This window comes from Alligator mississippiensis, chromosome 1 (assembly GCF_030867095.1).
Source record: "Alligator mississippiensis isolate rAllMis1 chromosome 1, rAllMis1, whole genome shotgun sequence".
NCBI classification, from domain to species: Eukaryota; Metazoa; Chordata; order Crocodylia; family Alligatoridae; genus Alligator; species Alligator mississippiensis.
This window is the reverse complement of record NC_081824.1, coordinates 472,526,309-472,533,882: the sequence shown is the minus strand read 5'-3', so window position 1 is coordinate 472,533,882 and position 7,574 is coordinate 472,526,309. Positions and strand designations below refer to the sequence as shown.

The 7,574-nt window shown below is 53.1% G+C and overlaps 1 long non-coding RNA gene across 1 annotated transcript in view; it reads right to left on the bottom strand.

Annotated features, from left to right (window-relative positions):
- Positions 1–7,574, bottom strand: part of LOC132248721 (uncharacterized) — a 42,115-nt gene continuing 34,541 nt past the window's right edge. The window contains exon 5 of the long non-coding RNA XR_009460069.1: positions 1–3,065. This is a non-coding gene — a long non-coding RNA (uncharacterized LOC132248721). The remainder of the gene's footprint in view (positions 3,066–7,574) is intronic.

Below are 7,574 nucleotides of genomic sequence, written 5' to 3'. Positions count from 1 at the left end.
GTAGCCCAAAGGCCCCCCCATTCATGCCCTCTCAACACTGCCCTGCCTCTCGCCTCCTCCTCGCTGGCCATGAGAGGAGAGATGATTTGCTCAAAGCCGGAGTGAGCGCGATGACGACAGCGTCTCGCGGGGCGTTCCTCCAGCCCTGATCTCCCCGCCAGCAGCAGCACAGCAACAGCAGCAGCAGCAGCAGCAGCAGCAAGCCCCTGAGCAGAGACGGGTACACTGGGAGCCCTTGTCAAAGGGGCAGGGATCAAAAGGGCAGCTGCTGATCCCTGAGGGGGAACGGGCTCTAATCCCCGAGGGGCAATGCGCTTCACTGGTCGGTGCCACCGTGCTTAGTGGCAGAGCGGGAATGTGCTTCAGTTGTGCTTGAACACAGTTAATCACTGAGTGTGAGCCCAACCGGTTGTATTTGAACAGGAACACCCTTAATTGTTGCCTGTGAGTGTGATTGTGCTTCAGTTGTGCTTGAACACCCGTTGATCACTGAGTGTGAGCCCACGCACCAGTATTTGAACGGGAACACCCTTGTTGCCTGTGAGACTGTGATTGTGCTTCAGTTGTGCTTGAACACCCGTTGATCACTGAGTGTGAGCCCACGCACCGGTATTTGAACGGGAACACCCTTAATTGTTGCCTGTGAGACTGTGATTGTGCTTCAGTTGTGCTTGAACACCCGTTAATCACTGAGTGTGAGCCCACCCACCAGTATAATGGGAACACCCTTAATTGTTGCCTGTGAGAGTGTGAATGTTTGCAGTTGTGCTTGAACACCCGTTAATCACTGAGTGTGAGCCCACCCACCGGTATTTGAACGGGAACACCCTTAATTGTTGCCTGTGAGAGTGTGAGTGTCTGCAGTTGTGATTGAACACCCGTTAATCACTGAGCGCAAACCCACCCACTGGTAGTGGAACAGGAACACCCTTAATTGTTGCCTGTGAGAGTGTGATTGTGCTTCAGTTGTGATTGAACACCCGTTAATCACTGAGCGCGAACCCACCCACCGGTAGTGGAACAGGAACACCCTTAATTGTTGCCTGTGAAGGAGCTGCAGACGACCGAAAGAGAGCAAAACCTTCCTTTCCGGTTTCGGCTGCGGCGCCTCTCCTTTGCTTCGTCTTAGTTGTTCTCAGCTAGCTCACAGCTAACAACTAGAACAGGCTTGCACGTGATTGCGCTTCACTGTTTCTGTGCACACGCTTAATTGTGTGTCAGTGGACATCCCTGTTGTGCCTGGAAGGGGCCTGCGGTGGCACACTCCGGTCCTTCCCCCGATGCCCGGTGGGTGCGGTGTGCGGGTGGTGGTTGTTGTTGTTCTCCCCCCGCAAGCTGTGAGCGTGTGTTGCTGAATCCTGTTGCTAATAAAGATGAAGCTGTTTGCCGTCCCACCAGTCGCTCTGCTGAACGCTGACTCGAGGACAGAAGCCCAGGGGCGTGGAGGTCCGAGTGAGTACCCCGTCCCAGGGACCCCGTGGCCAAGGCCAACACTGTATGGTGTCAGAAGTGACCTGTCGGAGTAGGCAGACCAAAGGCTCTCTACAGAAGCAAGCTTGCATACAGTTGAGCAGAAGCAAAGCTGCCATAGCACTTTGCAAAAGCAAAGCAAACCACCGGTGCAGTTTGCTCCACAGGAGGGCCATCAAGCTGCAAAGGGCAAAGTTTGCAAACGATGCGGAAGCACACGCAAGCCTAGATCCTGCCCAGCTTTTGGAGAAACCTGTTACAAATGCTCTGGAGCGAACCACTTTGCAGAAATGTGCAAATCAAAGGGAGGGGCTCCAAAATCTGCAAAAGGAGTCAGTACCCTCTATATGGGCGCAGTGTCTGCCAAGCAGCACTCACCCACCGTTGATAAGCAGAGTGCCTGGGATAGCGCAGGTATAGCACAGGAGTTTTGATACGTTACAGTCTGCCTGGCCACTGATTCCCCAGCCCAGCCCAGCCCCTGGCTTCTTGACTTTTCATCCCATCCAGGAAGAGCGCACACCAAGTGCTGAAACCTCCTTAGCCTGATGAAGGGTTTTTGAACCCGAAAGCTTGCTTAATAACTATTCTCCAACTATTTGGGTTGGTCTAATACAAGATATCAAATTCACCCAAGGAACCTTGTCTGCCTGGGTCCTTAGACCAACACGGCTACAACCTACACCCCTGGTATAGCCCAGTGATGACCGCTGGCTTGCCAGCTTGTTTGAAGTTAGATACTGGAGCAGAGGCAAACGCTATTCCAGTAGCTGTAGCAAAAGCTTTGCAGGGAAAACTATGCAAGGCTCAAACTCATGTTACATTAGTCGCATTTGGCGGTGCACCCATGAAACCAAAAGGTGCAGGCATTGCAGGCTGCAAATCTGGTGCTAATGAATCTGATGTACCTTTCTACCTAACTGACAATAGTGACCCACCAAGACCTAGTAGGGTGGCTTGCACCACGTCGGACCTCATCAGACGAGTCCACGGAATGGCCCCGACAATACCCGCAACCAAGGCGGACCTTCTCAAACTATGTCCGGACGTTTTCGAAGGGGTGGGCCTATTTCCCGGTACCTACCACATCTGTGTCGACCCGGCAGTACCACCAGCGGTGTACGGGTGTAGAAAAATTCCCTGTGCAACCCTAGGCACGTAGAAGACTGCCCTCGAAACGCTGGAAGCTGTGAGAGTCCTTACGAAGTTGACTAAGCCCACGCACCCTGGGTCAATAGCCTCGTGATGGCACAAAAGAAGGATGGTTCGCTACCGCTTGGTTTATACCCGCGAGACCTCAACGAGGCAGTATCGAGGCAGCACTGTTCTATTCCCGCTGTAGAGGATGTGCAAAAGAGCTTGTCAGGTAAAAAGCTGTTCACCGTTCTTGATGAAGAGGACGGCTACAGGCAAGTCAAACCAGGCAAGGAATCAGCCGAGCTGCGTGCCACTTCAGTCGCCTTCCCTTTGGTGTCGAGTCGCCTAGCGAAGAATTCCCACAGAAGAACCGCGAGTGCTTTTGGGGACGTTCCAGGAATCCACATGGTCGCAGATGAACCGCGTTCCTACGTGGCAAAAACTCCCAGCAGTAATGTCTACAGGAGAAACAGAAGACATTTAAGGAAAGATCAGTCCTCAGTAGCAGCAGCAGAACAAGTTGATGCGCCCCAGGAGACGGCAGCAGAACAAGCATCGGAAGTAAAACCAGATCACCAAGAGCAAGAGTTTCGTTACATTTCAGAGGATCCACCAGTACCCACGGAGACACCTGATGGCACCACGGAAACAAAGAGTGAATGGGAGGTGAGGTTGCCTGTGAAGTAGAAGGTTTATGTAATGGGATCCAGACCCCTTTGGTGAGCCAAGTGCTAGCAACCTCTAGCTCCGCGGTCCTGAAATGTTCCCAGTTAAAGTAGCCGCTGAGGGACTTTCAACTACGGGAGAGGGAGCTCCCAGAGTGCAGAAGGGGGATGCGGTCCACGGCGTGCGCCTGGAAGGGGCCTGCGGTGGCACGCTCCAGTCCTCCCCCCCGATGCCCAGTGGGTGCGGTGTGCGGGTGGTGGGTTGTTGTTGTTCTCCCCGCAAGCTGTGAGCGCGTGCATTGCTGAATCCTGTTCCTAATAAAGATAAAGCTGTCTCCCATCCCACCCGTCTGTGCTGAACGCTGGCTCAAGGACAGAAGCCCAGGGGCATGGAGGTCTGAGTGAGTACCCCGTCCCAGGAGCCCGGTGGCCATGGGCAAAGACTATAACGGCTGTGAGTGAAACAGACTCCTTGCAGACTAAGAAAATCAGAGGCAAGTGAGCTTTTGTAAGCTAGCTCACTTCATCAGCAGGGATCCAGGTTTTCTCCAATTTAAAAAAAATCCCCGATTTTTATATTTATATTTTTATATTTATATTTTTATATAGTGGGGTTTCATTTTAATCATAATGGGAAAATGTGGGGGTTCGAGGTTAGTGTTTTTTTAACTGAAAATTGGGGAATTGTTTTTCATCAGAGGCCCTGTTCATCGGCTGGTCAGACGGGAGTGCCGGAAGCAGCACTTCTGTCTCGAGCGGTGATGAGAATGGGAGGGGAGGAAAAAGCAGGTGCCGGCAGGGCCTGCGGTACCCTGCAGGTGTCAGTCAGCGGGGCTCGCGGCCCCGCTTTCTTTGTCCTTCCCCTTCCCTACCCTTTGGTATTCCAATCCCTGCTTTCGGTTTAGCATCATTGCTTCCTCCAGCTGCATCTCAGCATCCGAGGAAGCAAGCTGCTGCTTGCGAAAGCTGATGCATCCCTGGTTTAGTGACTCTAGGAAGGGCAGATCCGCACTGCAAATCTTCCCTGAATCCAGGCTAGCGCGGCCAGTTCCTCTCCCTGCTCGGATCCTTAAAGGAGCAGGCCGAAGGCAGGCCCTTAGGTCTGCAGGCCAGAGTGAAACCTGATGCCACGGCATATCAGAGTACGGTGGATGCTCATACTCTGGTTACTTGACGAAGCCGCGCCTTAGAAATGGGTGCTGTTGATTACTTAATATGTGCATTGTGTTTTTAAAAGACTTTCAGAAACGTATCGTGTTTTCCAGCAGGGCTGTCCAGTTGTTCAGAAGCACCTCTTACACCTCATCTCCGTAGACCTCATACTTTTATTTATACCAGAGACTTTTTGTAGCTTTTTTGGTTTTTTCCCTATTTCTGAATTGGGCCTTGACTTTTGGGGAGACCAGATTTTTCTGTCACGATTTGTGCTCAGCAGATAAGAGGGTGGTCAGCGCTTCTCTATAGGATACAGGAAGGTGCGACTTTTTTGAACGTATAACAAGGTGTTCGCTTTGACGTCACGCAGTATTAATACCAGCCCCGCAATACTATACTGGCAACTATAGGCCAGTCAGTCTCACCTCCATCCTCGGCAAAGTCTTTGCAAAAATTATCAAGGCTCACATTTGCGAGAGCCCGGCAGGACAAATTCTGCTGAGGGGAAACCAGCACGGGTTCATGGCAAGCAGATCGTGCCTGACTAATCTAGTCTCTTTTTATGACCAGGTTACAAAACACCTGGACACAGGAGCAGGGGTTGACGTCGTTTACTTAGACTTCAGGAAGGCCTTCGATACGGTATCCCACCCCATACTGGTGAACAAGTTAAGAGGCTGTGACTTGGATGACTGCACGGTCCGGTGGGTGGCGAGTTGGCTAGAGGGTCGCACCCAGAGAGTCGTGGTGGATGGGTCGGTTTCGACCTGGAAGGGTGTGGGCAGTGGGGTCCCGCAGGGCTCGGTCCTAGGACCGATACTCTTTAACCTCTTCATCAGCGACTTGGACGAGGGAGTGAAGTGTACTCTGTCCAAGTTTGCAGATGACACAAAGCTATGGGGAGAAGTGGACACGCCGGAGGGCAGGGAACAGCTGCAAGCAGACCTGGACAGGTTGGACAAGTGGGCAGAAAACAACAGGATGCAGTTCAACAAGGAGAAATGCAAAGTGCTGCACCTAGGGAGGAAAAATGTCCAGCACACCTACAGCCTAGGGAATGACCTGCTGGGTGGCACAGAAGCAGAAAGGGATCTTGGAGTCCTAGTGGACTCCAAGATGAACATGAGCCGGCAGTGTGATGAAGCCATCAGAAAAGCTAACGGCACTTTATCGTGCATCAGCAGATGCACGACGAACAGATCCAAGGAGGTGATACTTCCCCTCTATCGGGAGCTGGTCAGACCGCAGTTGGAGTACTGCGTGCAGTTTTGGGCGCCGCACTTCAAGAGGGATGTGGATAACCTGGAGAGGGTCCAGAGAAGGGCCGCTCGTATGGTTAAGGGCTTGCAGGCCAGGCCCTACGAGGAGAGACTAGAGAACCTGGACCTTTTCAGCCTCTGCAAGAGAAGGTTGAGAGGCGACCTTGTGGCTGCCTTTAAGTTCATCACGGGGGCACAGAAGGGAATTGGTGAGGTTTTATTCACCAAGGTGCCTCAGGGGGTTACAAGAAATAATGGCCACAAGGTAGCAGAGAGCAGATTTAGACTGGACATTAGGAAGAACTTCCCAGTTCGAGTGGCCAAGGTCTGGAACGGGCTCCCAAGGGAGGTGGTGCTCTCCCCTACCCTGGGGGTCTTCAAGAAGAGGTTGGATAGGCATCTAGCTGGGGTCATCTAGACCCAGCACTCTTTCCTGCCTAGGCAGGGGGTCGGACTTGATGATCTATTGAGGTCCCTTGCGACCCTAACATCTATGAATCTGTGAATTGTTGTTATTTTTGTTGCTGTGGTTGTGACGTTTGCTGGCAGGTCCTGAAGTGACGAGTTCCGCGAAACTTCGAGGCCCCCAAAAGTCAGTTTCTGAACTGGTGTTATCGCTGACAGCTCTGGGCATTTCACGGGCCCCGCTTACCGTGCTAGCAGTGCCGCGGTATGTGCAGCGTACAGGGAGACTGACAGCCTCCCGTCCCGTTGAAGACTTCTGACTTTCAGTTCCAGCTGTGTATTTAACGCGCACTGCGTTGACACCGCCTTCCAGTAAGCACAGGGTCCCTGCGTGGGGTCGGTCCCCTGCTCGTGTCGCACCTGCTCCTGGAGGAAGTAGGGCCGGGCAGAGGAGAGGGCGGGCGGCCAGAGGCACGTCCCCTCGCCAAGGGAGGGTTCAAGTCAGGATGTCGTCATCACGTTGGGGCGTTGCACTGCCTTCATGCAGATCCTGCGTGTCTCTGTCTCGGTCTCGTCTCCTCTCCTCACGCAGCCAGCCAGGAGGCGAGAGGCAGGGAAGCGTTGAGGGGGCAGGAATCTTTGGGATACACGAGCGAGGGAGACGCCAGTGCCGAGGGCGGTGTTGCGAGAGGGATTTCTCCCCAGGTTGCTGGGCCCAGAGGCTGCTCGTGAGAGCCGAGAGGAAAGGGGCCTTTTCCAAAGGGGAGCAGCAGCTCCGTTGGGACGGCGGGGTGCGAGCACGCTGAGAACGCCTCAAATGAGGCAAAGCAGAGGCTCCGCGCCCCAAGCTGGAAAGGAGCTGCCACCTTCAAATCGTTCTCGGCTCGTGCCTGCACAGCCGTTAAGCGTGTTCACTCAGCCTTCGCTCTGTGCGATTAAGTGCATTTTCACGCAACAGGGATGTCCACTGACACACAATTAAGCGTGTGCACAGAAACAGTGAAGCGCAATCACGTGCAAGCCTGTTCTAGTTGTTAGCTGTGAGCTAGCTGAGAACAACTAAGACGAAGCAAAGGAGAGGCGCCGCAGCCGAAACCGGAAAGGAAGGTTTTGCTCTCTTTCGGTCGTCTGCAGCTCCTTCACAGGCAACAATTAAGGGTGTTCCTGTTCCACTACCGGTGGGTGGGTTCGCGCTCAGTGATTAACGGGTGTTCAATCACAACTGAAGCACAATCACACTCTCACAGGCAACAATTAAGGGTGTTCCTGTTCCACTACCAGTGGGTGGGTTTGCGCTCAGTGATTAACGGGTGTTCAATCACAACTGCAGACACTCACACTCTCACAGGCAACAATTAAGGGTGTTCCCGTTCAAATACCGGTGGGTGGGCTCACACTCAGTGATTAACGGGTGTTCAAGCACAACTGCAAACATTCACACTCTCACAGGCAACAATTAAGGGTGTTCCCATTATACTGGTGG